The sequence below is a fragment of the Girardinichthys multiradiatus genome, chromosome 10 (assembly GCF_021462225.1).
Source record: "Girardinichthys multiradiatus isolate DD_20200921_A chromosome 10, DD_fGirMul_XY1, whole genome shotgun sequence".
Taxonomy (NCBI): Eukaryota; Metazoa; Chordata; class Actinopteri; order Cyprinodontiformes; family Goodeidae; genus Girardinichthys; species Girardinichthys multiradiatus.
Genome location: NC_061803.1, coordinates 11,584,081 through 11,607,481, shown reverse-complemented (window position 1 = coordinate 11,607,481; position 23,401 = coordinate 11,584,081).

The window sequence follows — 23,401 nt, the reverse complement described above, 5'->3', positions numbered from 1 at the left end:
ATCAACCGCCTTCTCCAGAGCTCTACTCACCATCGCCGCTATTCATGGCTGAGTCTGTAGACGCAAATGTCCTGCCTGAAGACATGAAGGTGGTCGTGGAGGATGAGGTAGCTACCAGCTACTCACCCTCTACCGAAGCCCCTACACAAACTCTGGAACCGATGGAGGACCCTCAGCCTTCAACGGAGGATGAGAGTAACCAGGGGGACTAAATTGACGGTTGGTTCTCAACCACCCTCATCAATACGGTGAAAACAGCAATACTTCATTTATTCAACATAACCTCTTTGAACTATCTCAGAGAAACCTGCTATGGGTGTATAACGAACCACACAAGCCAGCGTCAACACCATTGCCTGGAGGTACTGGGGGAGGATTATTACCAAGTCAACTTGAAATGCATCATACAATGACTCGTAACCCCCAAACTGGTTCCTGCTATTCAGAATCTTCTGGTACTTCGACGCATACAAGCGGATGACTTCAGAGTGAAGACGATTGCAGAGACGGTTTTATATGAACTGAAATCGGTACAAGGCATCCACAGTGCAATAGCGCACGTTTATGATCGCATGGTCGAAGAGAAACACCTCAAACAACTTAACTCTGTTTCAGAGTGCTATGGACTGACAAACTGATTTCACATGTTTGATGACTTGTTGTGTCATTTTTAGTATTCCAGTACTTTAATTAATTTGCATTATATGATTTTTCTTCTTTTTTTTGTCTTTTTACCATTAAATACAATTAAAGTAGGAACATATTAACCTTTCTCGAAAGTGTTGTTTAAAAGCTTGTAGTGTTTGAATTCATCTGCATTAATCTGCATTTTATCTGATTTTGTTTTCTTTTTATTATTAAATACAAAAATAAAAAAAGGGATAAATCTACCCTCCGGTGTGTTTTTTTCTCATTATTTAACAAGTAATCGTCAGAGTGAGCATAAGGCAGAGATGGCAGGAAGACGGTTGATGAAGAAAGTATATTATAGCCCTTCAAATCCGGGAAGTTTTGGGGGTGTAGATAGGCCGAGGAGGGTTATGCAAGATGAAACGGGAAAGAAGGTTGCGGTTGAAAAAGTTAAAGATTTTTTATCAGGAGAAGATACCTCTACTCTACATAAACCTGCAAAAATAAAGTTCCCGAGAAACAGAGTTTTTGTCACCAGACCATTGAGGCAGTTCCAGGCTGATCTCTGTGACATGCAAGCTCTGGCAATGGAAAATGATGGTTATAATTATTTATTAACCGTCATTGACATCTTTTCAAAAAGGGCGTATGTACGAGTTTTGAAGAGGAAAACAGCCGCTGAGGTGGTAAAGGCATTGTACTTCTGTGAATCATTAGAAGCAAATTTCTTCGTTTTCTGAAATATGCACCGACATATTTTTCTTGTCAGTACTGGTATTTTCAATGTAACAAGTTTAAACTAGAGTTCTACTAGTATTTTCAGTGTAACAAGTTTAAACTTGTCTTAGCTGTACCAGACTTGACGCTTGACGATGTACACAGCTCTGATGTCTCTGCTCTGACTGCTGTGAAACTACACCTGTTTTTTATTGCCAGCACATTGAAATGCAAAAAAGAGGTCCAATTACCATATTGGCTATTCATTGCAATGTTTCTTGTGGACATATGTCAGTGATGTCAGACATGGGGACGCTGTGTCTGTAGACTTTACCAAAATCAAAAACTAGAATTTCCTTTTAGAAGCACGTATTAGCAATGAGAAACCAGCAAACTTTGATATTCATCAGGCCCTGGGGGTCTCACCTGTTCATGAACCTATGTATTGACTCTTTTGGAGGGGCTTGAGAGAGTTCTAATCACTTTATTGCCCCGTGTCACACACTTGGTCAGGAAACTGAATCAGAAGGCCGAGGGCTGGTGTTGACTGGGACTTCAGTTACAGAATAACTGTTTCAGTAAGTCTCTCAATAACATTTGCTCTAAGATGAAAAGAAAATGTTTTAGAAAAGCTACAGGTAACTAAAATTATCATTTCTTTTCCTAAAATGGATTCTCTCATGATTCAAAACAAACACATCATCGCCAGAGTCAAATTATAACTTGGAAACAGTATACTGAGGGCTCGTAAAGTTTTTCTGTTAATTTCATTTTCGGTCTTACCTGTTTTTCTCCTGCTTTCCAGTCTGTTGACGCAGAAGTGGAAGGTTTGCTCGTTCCATCGATGTAGGGAAGCACAATCTTTATTTACTTTTAGGTCTTTTCTATTTTGAACTGATTTAGACTGGCTCATATATTCAGCAAATAGGTCCTGCTGTAAAGCAAAAAGAACTTACAATTCTGTCAGGTTACACAGTTCATTTATTAGGATGTCATGTGACAGGCTAATATTAAGTTGATTATACCTTTAAAATATAAAAGGATGCATGTCTTTTTTTTTAGATGTATTAACGCCTGAAAAACATACAGATTATTAATAACACCATTAAACACACCCCTGTGTTTTAATTGGCTCATTTAAGGTATCGCCCTAATGAAGACAACCAATCAGCATCCACGGTTACGCCCCTCGGACACACCCCTGTTGACCCCATGACCTCCCCGCCCCATGGCGCCATGACCCCCCTTAAGGTCAAAGGTCACCTGTCAAAACGTTTGATTGAAGGGTGTATTTTAGTCCCTCTGGGGCCTCATGTGAGCCAGTTTCTTTGTAGCGCTTAATGGTTTTTGCAACTGCACTTGGGACACTTTCAAAGTTTTCCCAATTGTTCGGACTGACTGACCTTCATTTCTTAAAGTAATGATGGCCACTCGTTTTTCTTTACTTAGCTGCTTTTTCTTGCCATATTACAAATTCTAACAGTGTTTCCAGTCGGATTATCAGCTGTGTACTGTATCCACTTCCTGGACAACACAACTGATGGTCCCAACCCCATTTATAAGGCTTGAAATCCCACTTATTAAACCTGACAGTGCACACCTGTGAAGTGAAAACCATTTCAGGTGACTACCTGTTGAAGCTCATCAACAGAATGCCAAGAGTGTGCGGAGCAGTAATCAAAGCAAAAGGTGGCTACTTTGAAGAATCTAGAATATAAGACATATTTTCAATTGTTTCACACTTTCTTGTTCAGTATATAATTCCACATGTGTTAATTCATAGTTTTGATGAATTAAAGTAGAGAGGAACTTCTCAACATCAGAGAGTCCTCTTTTGGGATTTTTTCACCATCTTTCATCGATCCGAGGTTCACTGAGCTCCTGGCAAGCAGAGCTGCGGTTCTATACGGAATACTGCGCCGAAAGCGTAGAAGGGGAAAGTGTGCTGGCGCGCTGGTAAAACTCTGCAAAAGAGGACTTCGCACACCACTGCCTTCAATCCACCTGGCAAAGGTTCGCTCTCTAAACAACAAGATGGACGAGCTGCTTCTCCTCACCGGTAAAAACTCAGACCTCCGTGGATCAGCGGTTCTCTGGTTCACCGAGACATGGCTGAGTGAAAACATCCCGGACCGTGCACTGCTGATGCCGGGCTTTCAGCTGCTCAGAGCGGATCGCAGCAGGGAGCTATCGGGGAAGAAGTGAGGAGGAGGAATCTGCTTTTATATAAATGAAGGTTGGTGCAGAGACGTGCTGGGAAAAACATGTGGAGTCATTTTCCATAAACAGTAAACCGTTTTATTCACTGAGAGAGTTTTCCTCATTTATAATAATCGGCTCATATTTTCCACCGCATGGCTGCACTTCTGCTGCTGAAAAACATCTCGCTGAGCTGATTACAGACATGGAGAAAAAATACATGGACTCTTTCATCATAATACTGGGAGATTTTAACAGAGCAAGCCTCTCCAACGAACTCCCCAAATACAGACTGCATATTAAGTGTCCCACCAGAGACAAAAACACACTGGACCATTGTTACACAGCTTTAAAGGACTCATATCATGCTGTTACCAGGGCTGCTCTGGGTTTTTCGGATCATTCTCTTATCCACCACATCCCAACCTACAGACAGAAACTAAGAGCTTCCAAACCGAAGGTTCACACTGTTAAGAAGTGGACTGAGGAATCAAAGCAGACGCTACAGGCCTGCTTTGAATGCACAGACTGGACTGTTTTTGAAACTTCAGCCACTGACCTAAACCAACTAACTGATGTGGTGACATCATACATCAGTTTCTGTGAGGACATGTGTGTGCAGACCAAGACCTTCTACACCTTTGGGAATAACAAGCCATGGTTTACTCCACACCTCAGGAATCTGCGCAGGGAAAAGGAAGAAGCTCACAGCAGTGGAGATTGGGCGCGGTACAGGCAGGCCAGGAACAGACTTACAAAGGAGATCAAAGCAGCCAAGATAAGCTACATTGAGAAGCTTAAGAACAACCTTTCTACTGGTGACACTTCGGCTGTATGGACCGGTCTGAGAGCCCCCCCCCCCCACTCATCCTGAACAGAGTCGTCTCCTGGCCAACCGTCTGAATGGCTTCTACTGCAGACATGACAAGAAGCCATTCACACCTCAAATCATCCCCTCCACATCCCATTCAGGAACAAGTTCTTCCCACAAAGCAACCAACCCCCTACCTTCAGATCCTCTGCCTGCACTAAAGATCTCCGAGGAAGATGTAAACAGGCTCTTTCAGCACATGAAAACAAAGAAAGCTGGAGGACCTGATAACGTCTCCCTATCATGCCTGAAAGCCTGTGCAAATCAACTCGCTCCGATCTTCACAAGGATCTTCAACAAATCACTGGAGAAATGTGAGGTCCCCTCCTGCCTCAAACGATCCACCATCATCCCGGTGCCCAAGAAACCCACCATCCTAGGATTAAATGACTACAGGCCTGTAGCCCTGACGTCTGTGGTCATGAAATCCTTTGAGCGGCTGGTGTTGAAGCACCTGAAAGACATCACAGGCCCCCTGCTGGACCCCCTGCAATTTGCTTACCGAGCAAACAGGTCGGCAGATGATGCTGTTAACTTAGGTCTACACTTCATCCTGCAACACCTCGACCGTCCAGGGACGAAGTCTACAAACAGGATCCTGTTTGTAGACTTCAGCTCGGCCTTCAACATCATACCAGACATCCTCCACCAGAAGCTCACCCAGCTCAACGTCCCAGCCTCCACCTGTCAGTGGATCAACAGCTTCCTGACGGACCGACAGCAGCAGGTGAGACTGGGGAGCCTCTTCTCCCGAACCAGATCAATAAGTACTGGTGCCCCCCAGGGGTGTGTTCTATCCCCACTCCTCTTCTCCCTGTACACAAATGACTGCACCTCATCAGACTCGTCCGTGAAACTCCTTAAGTTTGCATATGACACCACTGTCATTGGACTGATCCAGGACGGTGATGAGTCTGCATACAGACAGGAAGTGGATCGGCTGATTCACTGGTGCAGTCAGAACTACCTTGAACTGAACCCACTCAAGACTGTGGAAATGGTGGTGGACTTTCGGAGAACACCACCCCCATACACCCCCCTCACCATCCTCAACAACACTGTATCGGCCGTGGACCACTTCAGGTTCTTAGGAACCACCATCTCTGAGGACCTGAGATGGTCTTCACACATAGAAACTGTTCGAAAGAAGGCCCAGCAGAGACTGTACTTCCTGAGGCAACTCAAGAAGTTCAACCTTCCACAGGAGCTGCTGATCATCTTCTACACTGCCATCATTCAATCTTTCCTGTTTTCATACATCTCAGTGTGGTTTGGCTCATCCACAAAACAGGACAGGTGCAGACTGCAACGAATAATCAGGAATGCAGAGAGAATAATTAGGGCTGACCTTCCCTCCATCCAGGACTTATACAGGTCTAGGGTCAGGAAAAGAGCTGCTAAAATCTCTGCAGACCCCACACACCCTGCACATAAACTGTTCAGAGCTTTACCTTCAGGCCGCCGCTACAGAGCACTGTTCGCTAAAACCAGCCGCCACAGAGACAGTTTCTTCCCCAAGGCTGTTTCTCTGTTGAACATTCAATAGAGTTCAAAACAACAGCATACAGATGTTGCAAATGCACCTTTTTATTATATATGTGTATATTGTACATTGTAAATATGTATATTCTGTAATGCCAAAACAAAAGAGCAAAGTGTACCGGAGTCAAATTCCTTGTTTGTATGTACGAACTTGGCAATAAAGCTGATTCTGATTCTGATTCATGTGATTCAAATAAAGTTCTTCCAAATGTTTCCAAAGACTGTTGACGTTTCTCCTACTTTCTATCTGGTTTCTGTGTTTTTGATGTATGTGGGCATCAGACCAATGAAAACTAGCATTTGGAACTAATTTGTGCTAAAGTAAACATGTTCATTGGTGAAATGAAGGCAAACCGGTGGATATACTGTAAGGCAACACCTCAAAAACATTGATTCCCTGTATGGCAACATTGGAAAATCAACAAAGATATCAGAAAGGGTGTTGTGGACCTCGCCAGGTCTTGTTCATTCTTGGAAACATTTACCTGACTGTGCCACATTCATCTGTTCAAACAATGTCAAGCCATGATAGTGTTGTGGTAGAGATGTATGTGCCTTAATATGTAAATCAACCCAGAAAAAAAGTAAGAGACCTTGTGAAACTGATAGAAAAGGGTCATTATCAACAATAAAATGGGTTGGATACCGACATGGGCAGAAAGAGGCAATATTCAAGCAAACTATTGTGAGAAGCTGTGGAAAAATACTCAAAACCTTTGTCCTGGTCATACAGTTTAAATGGCAATAGAAATAAAGAAATGTTCTGACTTTGAGAAAAGTTTCAAAAAAATTATTGTATTACTCATTTAGCATTCATAGAATAATTTTTGGCAATATTAACTGACTTAAAATACTAAACAAATCTGTGCAATTTAATGACAAACATTGTGTATTTTTGTACAGTGTAAATGAATATCGCTTTTCAACTTGTAAAGATCACAAGCCAGTGGTAAATTTTAACAGGAAAAGAAACTATGCATGGAGTAGGGCTCTTAATGTTTCTCAGCTACAAAACTTGTCTTTATCTTAAAGGTGGAAAGCAATGTCACAATTTATCACTTCACAACTACAGACATAAATGTACATTATTGGGATTTGATAGACTAATACAAAGTAACACATCATTCTTGAGTTTAAGGAAAATAGTGTGTTTGTCAAATGAAAATCAGAAAACAGTGGTATACATTTGTATTCCACCCCGAGGCGATACTTTGCAGAACCACCTTTAGCTGGAAGTGTTTTGAGTTATGTCTGGGTTATGTCCAGCTTTGCACATCTACAACATCTACAGCTTTGTATTTTATAAAGGAAAATATCTAAAACAAAGTTGGATTAGATGAAGAGCACCTTTTTACATTGTTTTTCAAGCTTTATACAGAATCTCAATTAGTTATAGGTCTGGACTTTGACTGGGCTGTTCTATATCATTCCATTGTAGCTCCTCCTGCATATTTAGAGTCCACCTGCTAGAAGTTGAACATCTCCTCATTTTGCAGACTGTAACCGGTTTTCTTCCAAGATTATTTTATGTGTTGTGTGGTTTACCTGACCAAATATCCAGCAACAATATAGCTTCACTCTATTATACCCTTTGTGGTATTACATGGATTACTACTGCAGGGAAAGTTAAAGAAATACAATAAAAAAAAACTTACTGTAAGAAGACTACTTTGTAGGATATGCAGTCAACAACATAAATACTTACCATATATATTTAATAATTAGCCTGATTAGACTCCTGAACTTCTTCAAAAACCTAGTGTTACACAAGGTTCTGAACCTTTTTGTACTTATTTTGTAATTATTCTGCAATTGTGTGCTCATCTACAAAGACAGGAAGATTGTCTTTGTCAGGTTTAAACAACCTAAAATACTTATAACATCAAAAAAAGAAGAGAAAGACAAAGAATTAGTTATTTATTCGCTGCGAGGAGAACGGACAGAGATGTGCTTTCAGTTACAAATCTCCTACCGCTCTGAAAACCATCTGTCCGCTCCTCTCTTTTTATTATCTTTTGGGGGTCCCTAGTTACAAAGAACGTTGCTCTCTAAGGATGGAAAAAACGGCTGCATCTTGTACAGGTCATAAACACGGTTTAGGCGCTTGCTCTACCATCAATAACCAGTTATTATTTGTTCCTGATACTCCAGTAATAACCTGGAACTAGTCATCTGTGGTTAAGTTTCCTAACATAATTTTTACTCTCTTCGCTTTGTTACCTGGATTGCATTATCAGCTTTATGGAGCTTAAACAACTTCTTTTGATGACTAGCATAAGCAGTGGTGCCCCACTCTGGTGTCCAATTGTTTCCTTCATCAGCTACCATCATGGACCATGAGGTGTCTCTTCTGTCATTAGTTAAGTACCATTTATAACTTCTATAATCCTGCCCTTTCCTTCCTCGTTTGGTCAAGCTAATGAGTGGGATCAGCACCACAGCTGTGGTTTTAGATTTCACGCACACTTGAATGCCATAAGTATAAGAAGTTTGTTTAGTGCACATAGTTAGGTTATCTTGCCTTTCTTGATTTAGCACTACTTGTTTCATATGACTCATAGCAGATGTTATTACATTCTTATTTATCTTGACTGGTTCCCAGAGGTACCAGAAAAATAAGAAAATCAATATGAGAAAAAATATAAATACCCAGCAACGGAAAGCATTGTTCATCCATCTAAAATCATTTTGGCTGAAATTTTGACTCCTCTAAATGGATCCAGTGTCTTAATTTTCTTCACTGACTTTCGGGTCTCTCCAGCCTCTAAATGTCTGGGTCCACCCTATTATCAGTCTGTAAATCAGTTCCCCTGGCGGAGCTTTCCAGGGGCACAAGATGAACCATCTTTGAAAATCTGTGAATTATGGTTAGTAGTACAGAGTGACCATTTGAAACCGGTAAACCTGTCTCAAAATCCATCGCAATGGGCGAGGGGGAATAGGCAATGGGTGCAACAACCCCGCAGGGGGACGACGGGAAGGCTTGGCTTGACGACATTGAGTGAATGCAGAAACAAAATCTTTGACATCCTTAACCAGCGATGGCCACCAAAACTGAGTTTGAACTATCTGAATCGTTCTGCTGATTCCAGGATGACAAACGAGACGAGAGCAATGACAAGACTCCAGTACCTTTGGCACAAGGTGTTCAGGAACAAAACAGCGGTCCGGTGGGCATGATGGTGGGATAGGCAGATCCCTAATGGCCTCCTGGACCTCTTTTTCCACCTCAACTCGGGACACAGACAGCCTGACGGGTTCAGGAAGAATAAACTCCTCTTCACCCGCAGACTGAGATTCTGCGGGCTATTGAATACGGGATAGGGCGTCAGTCCACATAGGTCAGTCCACACCATAAACGGCTCCTTAGTCCCCTCCAGCCAATGTCTCCACTCTGTCAATGCAAACTTGACAGACAGCAACTCTCTGTTTCCCACGTCGTAATTCCGCTCAGCCTGTGACAGAGTCCTTGAAAAGAAGGCACATGGGTGAACACGATCATCCTCACCTTTTTGGCTTAATACGGCTCCGACCCCAGTGCTTGAGGCATCCACCTCCATGATAAACTGTCTCTCTGGGTCAGGAGACCGTAACACAGGAGCTGACGTGAAGAGTTCCTTCAACTTATTGAAGGCCCTCTCTGCATCCTTATTCCACAAAAAGTTTGCCTTGGAAGAGGTAAGAGCGTTCAGGGGAGTAGCAACTAGGCTGTAATTTCTGATAAACCTCCTACAAATGTTTGCGAAGCCCAGAAATCTTTGAAGCTGCTTGCGATCAGTTGGAACAGGCCATTCCAATACGGCCTTCACTTTGGAGGGGTCGACAAGCACTTTATCTGGCGAAATGATGAAGCCCAAAAAGGAAGTGGTAGTTATGTGAAACTCACATTTTTCTGCCTTGATGAACAACTGGTTTTGGAGAAGACTCAGGATAACAGCTCTGACATGTTTTCTGTGGGTTTCCAGATCTTGAGAATAAATCAGTATGTCATCAAGATAAATATATACAAATTGACCCACCATGTCTCTAAGAACGTCATTGACCAATGACTGAAAAACTGCACTAGCGTTAGTAAGTCCAAATGGCATGATCTTGTATTCATAATGGCCCGTAGGCGTGTTGAAAGCCGTTTTCCACTCATCTCCTTCTCTGATTCGGACCAGATGATATGCATTCCTTAGATCCAGCTTAGAAAATATCTTGGCTCCCTGGATCTGTTCAAAAGCTGTGTTCATGAGTGGTAAGGGGTATCTATTTTTAACTGTTATCTCATTAAGGCCTCTATAATCAATGCATGGTCTCAACGAACCATCCTTCTTCCCAAAAAAAAAAGAAACCAGCACCTGCAGGAGAGGAAGAAGGTTGAATGTGTCCTACATTTAATGCCTCATCAACATAATTCTTCATGGCCCGGTGCTCTGGACCAGACAATGAATAGATTCTGCCTTTAGGGGGTGATGTGCCAGGAAGCAAATCAATAGCACAATCATAAGGTCTGTGGGGTGGCAGAGCTGTGGCCTTGATCTTATTAAATACTTCCTTTAAATCATGATATGCTTGCGGTACCTTGGATAAATCCAGATAGGTCTCCTCAACCTCATTCTCCACACTAACTAGCAGCAGACAAAAGGCAGTCAGCGTAACATGACTCAGACCAACCCAGAACTTCTTTTTTCTTACAGTCAATGTGAGGGTTGTGTTTCTGCAACCAGGAGGCCCCTAGGACTACAGGAATTTCAGGTGAATTAATGATCATGAAAGTTACTTTTTCTTGATGATTACCTCCAACTGTTAAGGTAATCTCCTCCATCATGAGGTGTGAATTGTTCATGCTGTGACCATCCAATGCTATCACGTTTCTTGTGTCAGCTGACAGAATAAGTTTTATGCCGTTCATATTTGCGAATGTTTCGTCCATGAATTCAGTGTCTGCTCCTGAATCAATAAACACGGCCCCCTGGAGAGACATGGAAGAGGTTTGAAAACGAGCAGGAAACAAGAAGGAGGAGGCAGTTAGTTGACTTCGGCTCAGTAGAGACCTCCCTTCCTCTGCTGATCCTGTCCTTTTAATGGACACCTGAGTGCTAAATGTCCCTTCTCTCCACAATAAAAACAGAGCTTGAATCTTCTCCGACGATCTTTCTCCTCAGGGGTAATCTTGGTTCTGCCCAATGGCATGGGCTCACAATTATCATTTTCCTCAGTGAGAGGTGACCGACTCCTTCTCTCATGCCGGTGTGCAGAAACCTGAGTTAATGATGAGCGATCCTCCTCATGTTGCTTCTCCCTCCTTCTCTCTGCCAGCCGAATATCAATGCGAGCAGCCAAATCCTCGAGTTGTTTCAGGGAAGAAGGGTGGTCACGGGTCGCTAGCTCATCCTTGATGTCTGCGTTTAATCCTTTCATGAATGCATCCATCTGTGCTGCCTCATTCCAACGGCTCTCTGCAGCCAACAAATGAAAGTCAATTATATAGGACGAGACAGGCTGATCACCCTGTTTGAGGGACAGTAATCCTCTTGCGGCCTCACAACTTGGAATAACAGGGTCAAAAACTCGAATGAGTTCCTTGGAAAAAGTTTCATAGAGGTTACAAGATGCAGACCTGTTATGCCATTCAGCAGTTCCCCACTGTTTTGTCTTTCCTGCCAGCAGAGATATAACAAACGCCACCTTGGAACGTTCAGTGGGAAAGGATGACAGCTGAAGCTCAAAATTAATTTCACACTGAGTCAGGAAAGCTCGACATTGGTCTGGGTCTCCTCTGAACATTTCAGGCGGAGATAGGCGTGGCTCCCTTACCTCTGCTGTTGTCCATGTCACTTGGGCGTGGTTTCTTTGTGACGATGGTGGCTCGGAGACAAGATTGACAGAATATAATGTGGAAATTATTTCCTCCAAGCCGGAACCCAACCAGGAAAGGGTCTCATCAACGTGGGTGCGCCACTGTTGTGCTGGCGATGTGTCCTTTTTTGGCCATTATCTTTTAACAACACACTTCCACAGTCTCCCCATCTTAGGATCAGTGCGTCTTCTGTTCAGTGCAATCAGCCTTCATCTTTATGACCTCCTCAACTGTGACTGCTTCCTTCTCAGCTCCACTTTTGATGTTTGCCTGCAGACAAACTCATCACATACATCATGAAAGGTTATAAAATCAAATAGTCAAGTTAAAGAATAGGAGAATATATAAGATAAATCTATATTCAATTATTCCAACAGTCTTATTTTTATGTCAGTGCAGTGCTGGGTTATTGTAGTAATAGTTGTTGTGGCTAAACAATAAAACGAAACATACTATGCTGACAGTTAAAATGTTATGTTGTCTTACTGTACATAATTAAAGTTTACAGAAACTATGCAACCATACATTTTCTTACACTTACCAGAGATTGGGTTGCAGGAGTAACAGGTCTAGAAGGGAAACCCAGACACCACTCTGACCAGCAACACTTTCCAGCTCATTCTGAGGGATCCCAAGGTATTCCCAGTCTTGATAGGATATATAGGCTGTACTGTGAGTTCTGGGATTGCCCTGAGAGTTCCTCCCAGGTTTCCTGGGTGGAAGGTGGTTGAAAAATCTCCAGAGGGAGGCGTACAGAAAGCATCTGGATCCGAAGCCTGAACTATCTTAACTGACTGTACTTCAAGTTCCCCCCAGATGATGGAGCTCCTCACAGTATGCATATATTTCCATATGAAGGCTAAGTCCAGCCACCATATGGAGGAAGCTCATTTTTGCAATTTGACCATGGGTGAGAGTCAAAATGTAGACAAACCTGTGAGTCAAAAGCTTAACTTTGTTCGCTACAAGAGACCTGAGCAGCCCGCCCGCATTGTAGTTGACAAACATCCAATCAATCAGTCCATCTCCTTTTCCATCTTATAATTACTCATGTTGGAGTTTGTTACATAGAACTCCTGCGTGTTGGTTTGTTTTGGAAAAGCTATCCTATACTTTATAGTACAAATAAAAACACAAAGACTGCGCAGTCATGTTTTTCTGGCCAGCCAGGAGAAACGCTGCAGCCCCGTTGCTGCTCACCACGAACGCTTCTGCTTTCCTCCCCAGCTTCAGCAGTTTTTATTCAAAAGCAAGGCATGCACATGCAAAGAAAAAACATACACTTTATCAGATGTCAGTTGAACTGTCTGATATATCTTCAATGTTGCTGGGCAAATGATATCTAAGTCAAACACACACAGAAGGCCTGTTAGCCAGGCCACTAAGTTACACAATACATTTTATTTCACACATTATTAAACATAACTTGAGCATAGCAATTCAGACCCTATTAAGTATTTTAAATGTTTCCAACACTCACAAACAAAACACCAAGATATTCAACTCCAGAACTACAGAAATCTGTAAATGTACAGACTTTTGCAAAGGAGAATGTTTTGTGTATTTTCTGTGTGTTTGATTCAGCCTTTTGAACACACTGTGAAACTGCATTATTTCCAAAACATTTAAGATTTCAAACCAAATTCAAAGGTTAAAGTTGTTGCTTGCTCAGGCTTAATCTGTTTGACCTAAATCAATTGTATATTCTTGCACAGGATAGTGAAGGACAAAGCGCCTTCAAGCCTTTTTCTCAAAATACATAATGAGAGGTTGGTTGAATTTAGGAATGACCAGAATGTGATCAGCATCTGCAAGATGCATGTTTACAAATTCCCCTTTGACATTCAAAACTGCAACATCTCCTTCAAGTCCTATTTGTACCCAGGTGAGTTCAGTTCATAAATGTTTTAATTAAATTAATGCAAAAATTAATAATATTCTTTATCTAAATTAAATTTTCTTTGGTATATCTATAAACACACTCCTTCAGCTTTTTGAATCGGGTTTATATTAAAATGTGTTACAATTGTACATCTTAACACATTTTTATCATTGTCTTCCTTCCTTGTTACAAACCTCACCCTCTATTTGTCTTCCTGTTGCTGTCATAAAGTGAATAAAACAATTTGAATTCCAAAAGAACGATACAGAAATTACTAAGTGGTCCCCATGAGGTAATGGCGACATAATTTGAGTCGGTGTTTGTCAGAAAGTCTGTCACGAGTGATACTGTGAACTAATTTGAGTACAATCAAACCATAATTGTTTACACTTTAAGTATGTTCTACAGACAAAGATATCCCAAAACAAAATTTTTTCTAATTAACCTATTTTGCTGAGCCAAGCTGTGTAGATGAGAAAGTAGAAAGAAATGTGAAGCTGTGGTCTTGGTTCATCAGAAGTCTTTGTCTTGTTCTTGCCTTGTTTTCAAGAACTGAATAAAGCTTCTGCAAATGGTTGCACTGTTGAATATATATGAGGCATATACATTTCAAGTATTAGAGTTAACTGGCTGATTAAGAACGTGGTGCTTGCAAACACCCACCAGTAGCTGTCTGGTTTTGAGATTTTCAAACACACAATGCATTGTTCTGCATTCACAGCTGGATCCACTGGATCCTGCTTAGAAACCCAAGGATTTCAAGTACTTTAGTCTTCATCTACTCAGTTTACTGTTTATCCATCCATCCATCCATCCATCCATCCTCCATCCATCCATCCATACATACATACATACATAAGATGAACTGCTTGTGTCTACAGATTGGCTAACTTTTTAAATAATATCTGAACAGCAACAAAAGACAGAAAGTAAAAAATAGGATCAAATTGAAAGGAAAGATTAGCAATAGTAGGGGGTACAACTGAATTGGGTTAGAAATAACTTGTTATTGTGCTTCCAAGTGTGATAAGATGGTTGATCAAGCACCATCTGTTAAAAAGAGAGTTAAAAAAGAGCTTACTGGGTTAGTTTAACTCAGATTGAACAGGAACATTTTACTGAGGTTTTGACAGAAAAAAAAAAAATTCCGTTGACCTTTTTAATGGAATTTTCTTTTCAATCAAGAGTTCTGGTTTCAACACAATTGCTATTTTAATATTCCCTACTTTCAACACTGAAATGTCCTGTCAGTAAAATAGTATCCTGGTAATTTAGTATTTTAGTGTGTGTCATAATACAAGGGTATTAGAGTATTTTTAAATGGTAGCCTGGCCTTTCTTGCTGTGGCTAGCTGCTGGGGCTTATAGATACCCTGGACAGGTCTCCAGTTCACCACAGGGCAACACAAAGCCAAACAGGACAAACAAGCCTTCATGCACAAATGTAAACCGACCTTCCAACAGCAAGGCAAAAGAGTTAAAAAACTGTTCCACAGTGCTGTGTCAACAAAACATTAATGTGTTTTTTGTCTGCTTTTAGATCAGTTTTAACCCAATACTGGATCCAGACCTAAATAAAGTCCCATTCCATTTACTTATTCATTCGCAACAGGAAAATACTAAATACTAATATATGATATATTTGATAATTTTTAAAATTATATTCGAATCTTACAAAGAAAAAGCTAAAAATAGAAATAAGACATTTTGTGGCTTCAATAAGCAGATATTTTTAAAAGGGAAGTCTACTGCAAATTTCATAGGTCATATGTTGGAACAATCTGGAAAAAATGTTCTGATTAGCAGAAAATAGAAACTTTTGGATGCACTCACAGCTGCTAACTATGTCAATGTTAATCTGGTTTATAACTTGTCTACTGACTGAAGTGCTTATGCAGGGCATCCGCAACCAACTGATTGAGATATTCCTGGCTGTGGAAAAGGGTCTCAGATGAGCTGCAGGAGATGAAAGATCAGCAATGTTCTTGATTACCAAGATGGAAGAGCAAAAGCCTGGTTATTGGACAGGAATCTCGAAAATAATTGACAAGTTTTCTAATTTTTTTATGTCACAGCAGTTTCTGTGTTTTTATTTGTTATCTTTACCATGTGGCACTCATAATCAGAGAAATTGAGGAAAGATTTAAAACATGCTTTAGTTAGTGCTGTTATATAAGCATGATTTAGCTATTTTTCAAACAACTCAAACAATCTGTCAATCTTATCCAAGTTTTATTTAATTGTGTGTTTAAATTAGTTAAATTGACAGTATGAACAAAGTTAGTTGATCATATTATGTCAGTTGGAAAAACGTTATTTATCTAAAGAGGCCCAGACAATTGCATCAAGTTTTTCACTTTACAGCAATCCCCTTCTGAGTAACCATGTGGTGACAGTGGAGAAGTACCACCTCCTTTTAACAAAAATAAATCTCCAGCAGAACCACTCTCTGTGGCTATCTGGTGCAAATGGCTAAGGTTTTAGAGGATAGTTTGCAGAAACACAAACAGAAGCACTCGTCCAGCAGAACCTTCAGTGTTAAAGAAGAATAGAGCACACAGCAATAATTCTCTGTATTTAGAGTTTAAACTTCTATCCTGTAGGAAAATATTTTAATGTACTTCATATATCTGATCTTATTCCATATTAATTATGTCCATATATTCAGACAATTAGATGGTCTAAAAGATCTAGATGCATTGTAATTGAAAGCCATTTATCCAACAAGTTAAAATATAAATGTTGGGACCTACAGCCATGGATTTCAACATTAAAACTCCGAAGGGGGAAAGGGGGGTAGCAGAGGACTTCCCATGATGCCACTGCCCGTATAAGACCCCCACCCTTCCCACACATCGCTCTCTTCCACACCGATGACCATCGGAGGGAAACAAAGCGCGCTGATGTCTTTTGCTGGCAAAAAGACATAAATTCAACAGGATCCAAAGCCATACGATCATCGATCATATGCAAAGTTAAGTAGAATGAAATACTGTCTGTGTATTTTCATTCATGAACGGGGATAATTAAGGTACAAGCATTGCTGACTGTCTCTCCGAGGCCCCGCAGACACAAACAGTGTTCGAGAAAAGCCCCAGCCTGAAGGAAGATGGCAGAAACTGCAGCGGACAGGACGAGCCGCCAGCTCTCCGGAGCTAACTCTTTTGTTCACAGAGCGAACGCAGAGGTTAGCTACCGAACTAACCGCTTGTTGACTGTGGACGTTTCTTCAAGCTTCGCCCCTTGGACAACGTTTCCTCACCATGGTTCATGAGGTTAGGTTTGGGCAGATTAACAGATTTAGGTTTAGAACAGGTTTAGGATGAAATGATCTAAACGTTTTCATGTTATGAAGTTTGTTTTGTGGAACCCGGCTATCTTTGTATAGCATGCTATCTGTAGCACAAAGGCCGGTTTGTGTTCTTTGTATTTTTTAAAGTTGAGATAAACTTTATTTAAAGGGTGGTTTTAACCAGAACATTGCTCATAACGCGCCGTCCGCACTTATGCATTTTAACCCTTTCATTAATCCTGGTATTTTAAAGGTATGTGTTGATTCTAGTGCTAAGCTATCCGCTTCTTTGTTAGCTTAACGGCTGACCAGTAGAGAACATGTGCTACTAAAGACTATTCAAAAGAAAGGTTGTTGGTTTTCAAGCTAGTGAATAATAGTCCCTGAACATCATTTACTAGATTTGATAACTAAGTAAACACCATTAAGCCCAATTTCTCCAGAAAGATTTGGCTCTTTTCCAAAATACTCAATAATATTTCTTCAAATATTATTTCAATAAATAAAGACAGTTAATTAGACATCGTTGAGAATTAGTCATCCAGGAGGTTGGTTTTATTCAGCAGATCATTATTTAAAACATTATTTTATTAAAATAATATTTTATCTGATCTTGCATTGTGAATGGTTGTTTAAAGGTTGCTGATTATTTTCTAAGTTAGTTCCAAGACTAACTTAACTTCATTTCTAGATTCTTCAAGATAATCCTTGGTTCTCAAACATAAACATTGCATGGTAATGTTGCATCACTCTTTTTGGTCATGATTTCCAACCATCTTTAATCAACTTGTTTATATTGTACATAGTCCATTAGTCTTCGTTATTCTTTAATTCTGCTTGGTAGTTTAGTTGGATTGTTTTAGCATAGTGAAGAGTTTGTTGATTGAAATATGTTTGACTTTGAGTTGACTTATTTTTGTTAATAAATTCTTGTATTTTAAGAAATTGTGTGAATTCATTCCATATATGTGCAGAGTTTTACTGTTCAATAATGTCAGAGCTCATCTCACACCTTTCTATTTTGTCCTAATACCATCGCCTTACTGGGCTGGTATTCACAGGACAACCCTTAACAGACTGAAATATTATTTGATAAAGTATTAAAATATCAATATTAATTATTAAATAATATTCTCAGATTCATATTTACAACATAAATGTGTAAAAAATGAAAGACAGGCAAGATCTAGGCTACACATTAAGCACATAACCATGAAATAACAACAAAAGGGACATAAAAATGAACAAGTAGGCAGGTAAATCTATTCATTTAAAAAAACGTTTGTGGCAAATGTTTACATGTAGAGAATTTTGAGAAGTAGGAAATTGACTGTCAATAAAGGTATATTGGCAAATGTTTGCTTTCACGCTGGAGTCTTCATTTGACCAATTTTAGTTTAGTTACGTTGACATGAGCAACAGATTCTTGAACTAGACTTAAACAATTGACTCAATTTAACCATTAGTTGTCTATTCTGAATAGAAAACAGTTGTGGTATAGACAGCTATTTCTATTTTTTTGGGGTTGTTTGTATATCGCCTTTCCTTTTAATCCTGTCTTATTAGTCATTGCATCGAAATCTCATTATAATGTAAATTTAAATGACAGTCTGTCTCACAGTAGAATTTTCTGCATGAATTATACAGGTCCTTCTCAAAATATTAGCATATTGTGATAAAGTTCATTATTTTCCATAATGTCATGATGAAAATTTAACATTCATATATTTTAGATTCATTGCACACTAACTGAAATATTTCAGGTCTTTTATTGTCTTAATACGGATGATTTTGGCATACAGCTCATGAAAACCCAGAATTCCTATCTCAGAAAATTAGCATATTTCATCCGACCAATAAAAGAAAAGTGTTTTTAATACAAAAAACGTCAACCTTCAAATAATCATGTACAGTTATGCACTCAATACTTGGTCGGGAATCCTTTTGCAGAAATGACTGCTTCAATGCGGCGTGGCATGGAGGCAATCAGCCTGTGGCACTGCTGAGGTCTTATGGAGGCCCAGGATGCTTCGATAGCGGCCTTTAGCTCATCCAGAGTGTTGGGTCTTGAGTCTCTCAACGTTCTCTTCACAATATCCCACAGATTCTCTATGGGGTTCAGGTCAGGAGAGTTGGCAGGCCAATAGAGCACATTGATACCATGGTCAGTAAACCATTTACCAGTGGTTTTGGCACTGTAAGCAGGTGCCAGGTCGTGCTGAAAAATGAAATCTTCATCTCCATAAAGCTTTTCAGCAGATGGAAGCATGAAGTGCTCCAAAATCTCCTGATAGCTAGCTGCATTGACCCTGCCCTTGATAAAACACAGTGGACCAACACCAGCAGCTGACACGGCACCCCAGACCATCACTGACTGTGGGTACTTGACACTGGACTTCTGGCATTTTGACATTTCCTTCTCCCCAGTCTTCCTCCAGACTCTGGTACCTTGATTTCCGAATGACATGCAGAATTTGCTTTCATCCGAAAAAAGTACTTTGGACCACTGAGCAACAGTCCAGTGCTGCTTCTCTGTAGCCCAGGTCAGGCGCTTCTGCCGCTGTTTCTGGTTCAAAAGTGGCTTGACCTGGGGAATGCGGCACCTGTAGCCCATTTCCTGCACACGCCTGTGCACGGTGGCTCTGGATGTTTCTACTCCAGACTCAGTCCACTGCTTCCGCAGGTCCCCCAAGGTCTGGAATCGGCCCTTCTCCACAATCTTCCTCAGGGTCCGGTCACCTCTTCTCGTTGTGCAGCGTTTTCTGCCACACTTTTTCCTTCCCACAGACTTCCCACTGAGGTGCCTTGATACAGCACTCTGGGAACAGCCTATTCGTTCAGAAATGTCTTTCTGTGTCTTACCCTCTTGCTTGAGGGTGCCAATAATGGCCTTCTGGACAGCAGTCAGGTCGGCAGTCTTACCCATGATTGGGGTTTTGAGTGATGAACCAGGCTGGGAGTTTTAAAGGCCTCAGGAATCTTTTGCAGGTGTTTAGAGTTAACTCGTGGATTCAGATGATTAGGTTCATAGCTTGTTTAGAGACCCTTTTAATGATATGCTAATTTTGTGAGATAGGAATTTTGGGTTTTCATGAGCTGAATGCCAAAATCATCCGTATTAAGACAATAAAAGACCTGAAATATTTCAGTTAGTGTGCAATGAATCTAAAATATATGAATGTTAAATTTTCATCATGACATTATGGAAAATAATGAACTTTATCACAATATGCTAATTTTTTGAGAAGGACCTGTATTTCTTTTGTAGATTACTGAAATTATTTATAACAAACTCAAGTACTTTAAATTAAAAAGGGAATGAATTATAACGTCTCTGACATTCATGTATTATTTGCTTATAAAAACAAGAAATTCAGCAGCAAAAATTCAGCGGAGCTCCAACAGGTTAATGTTTATTTAAACTTTGACAATATCAGCAGTCTATTTTGATAAGTTGACCAACATTATTTACACATCAGCTAATTTTGTCCTTGATTCAATTTATGTTGGAAAATCATGTCTCCAGAAAATTATAATTTGTTTGAACTTGAATGTGACTATATCCTAATAAACACGTTGTTGAGATTGTTTCTGGAGTAGGACCCAAATGCAGACAGGCAGGAGCAGATGACAAGGTGAGATGAAAAGGTTTAATACAAAATAAAAGAAATCGTACAGGTCATGGGTGACAGTAAAAATGATCTAGCAAAGAGTAAATAGAACAGAGGATACAGGTGAATCAAAGACACTGATAGGCGTGGAGTCAATGGCAGCTCTTACAGAACAAACTGAAATGTGTGATGAACAGAAGGAACTAAAGTGCAACCTAGAAATCATACACAATAATCAGAACAAGAAACTAAACTTAAAGGAAATGAACCAGAAAACAATCATGAACAAGGTCCCAAACAAAACTCAAATACCCTCATATCATGACACATGTGCAATAAATTAGCAACTATGGCAAAAGAAAGTACTTTCAGGTACATTATTGCACCTAATGACCCCATTCATCTATTGTCCATACCCACCTATCCTTGCACAGTTGCGGGGGATTGGTGCCTTTCTCCAGCATTCCTTGATTAAAAGGTGGGGTACACCCTGGACACTATTCCAGTTTTGGGGGGTGTGGTGGGTGGGTGCTACCTGGCAGCCTCAAATCCATTTCTAAGGCAACTTAATCCTGTTGCCTCCAAGGGTCATCAAGACTTTTTTCTTCCAAGAAATCGTTTTCAATTACTTAAAGAAGCTCCCATTGACCAAGGTCATTCTCCTTCCTTTCATTAGAAGCATGAACCTGGATTAATATTTATAATACATGAGTTTCATTTGACAAAAAATGATTACATTTTTAACGGTATTTAAAGTTTTTGAAATGTACCTGTTTAAACCAGTTTTACCCTAGGTGTTGACTAGTAAAACATTGTTTAGCTTTTCTTAACAAAAAAGTACTCACTGGACTATATGCTTCGGAACAGCAAACTTGCCCAAAGTCCTACTTTGGTCAAGTGTATTTCCCTCTTAAACCCAAATAGAAGCATTAAGGATGTGATTAGTTTTTGATTGTGTTCACACTTTATAGGTTGGATCCTATAGTGTGTTGTTTTTTTGTTGTTGTTTTTTTTACATTTGAGGCTACCCTTGAATAATTTTAGAACCAGACCACATTAATGTTGTTATGTCCTGTTATCTGGTAGCTGAAAGTTGGTACATTATTGTGCTTGAGTTGTTAGAGACAAAGTTACCACACCTCGCATGCAGAAAACATTTGAATTTCTAGAGTGCACAATTTATTTGCTATTAGCAAAGCATCATTCCACACTTATGTACTGTTTAGCTTAATGGCTTTTCCCTTTATGGTCCCAATGCAGTTTCAATAGCTGTATATATGTGAATAGTTGGGATATCCATTATAACATCTTTAAAAGTGTAGTTTACTTGGAGTGAATCTTCACACTTATATACAGTATAATGCAATGAGGGGAAATGACTGATGTAGTTCTGTGGTTATTCCACATCTAAATGTAAGATAATTCATTGGAATCTTGTTACTAGCTCTGATAGATGGTCCAAAAACAACTTTGAAGCTTTTTCTGGTTTGCTCGATTGTTTCCATCCAGACTAAGGAAAATTGGATGTCTAAATGTAGCATTTAAATTTTATGACTACATTTGTGTCAACAGATTCAAACTACAAGTATATTTTTAAAAGTGAAAATGGGGTTGTTTACATGTTTTTTAGGCCGATAGTCGAAGCTCGGCTTTAGGAAGAAAAGTGTGGTTTTCGTCCTGGCCATGGTACCCTGTACCAGCTCTTCACCCTCTACAGGGTGCTCAAATGTTCTTGGGAGTTTGCCCAACTGGTCCACTTGAGTTTTGTGGATATGGAGAAGGCATTCGGCCGTGTCCCTCGTGGTGCCCTATGGGGGTCGCCTTAGGAGTATAGAGTTGGGTGCCATCCGGTCTCTATACAAGAGGAACAGATCCGCAGGAGTTTGGTCTGCATTGCCGTCATTAAGTCGGATCTGTTCCCAGTTCATGTTGGACTCTGGCAGGGTTGACCTTTGTCACCGGTCCTGTTTATAACCTTCACGGACAGGATTTCTAGACGCAGTCAAGGGCCGGACGGGGTCTGGTTTGGGGACCAGTGGATTTTGTCCCTCCTTTTCGCAGATGACGTGGTCCTGTTGGTTCTCTCTAGCCAAGACATATAGCATGCACTGGAGTGGATTGCAGCCAAGTACATAGCAGCGGGGATTTGGATCAGCTCCTCCAAGTCCGAGGCCATGTTTCTCAACCGGAAAAGGCTGACTTGCCCTTTTCAGGTTGGAGGGGACCTCCTATCTACTGAGTTCAAGTATCTCAGGGTCTTGTTCACAAGTGAGCGAAGAATGGAGCAGGACATCGACAGACTGATCGGTGCATCCACTGCACTAATGAGAACGCTGTGCCAGTCCGTCTGTCGAAAAGTGAAGCTCTCGATTTACCCTCACCTATGGACATAAACTTTGGGTCATGACCGAAAGAATGAGAACCCGGATACAAGCGACTGAGCTTCCTCCGCAGGATGGCCAGGCACTCCCTTAGAGATACGGTGAGGAGCTCGGCCATCCAGGAGAAGCTTGGAGTAGGGCCGCTGTATCGGATGCCTTCTGGATGCCTTCCCTGGGAGATGTTCCAGGAGCGTCTCAAGGGGAGGAGGCCCAGGACACGCTGGAGGGACTATGTCTCTCGGTTGGCCTGGGAATGCATTGGGCTTTAAACAGAGGAGCTGGAAGTGGTGTCTGGGAAGAGGCATGTCTGGGCGTCTGTTTAGTCTGTAGCCCCCGCGATCCAGGCCCAGATAAGCAGAAGACGTTGACGATGACAATAACAACATCTCTGGTTCAGTATGTGGCCCTTTGGTTGCATTAACTGAATCATTG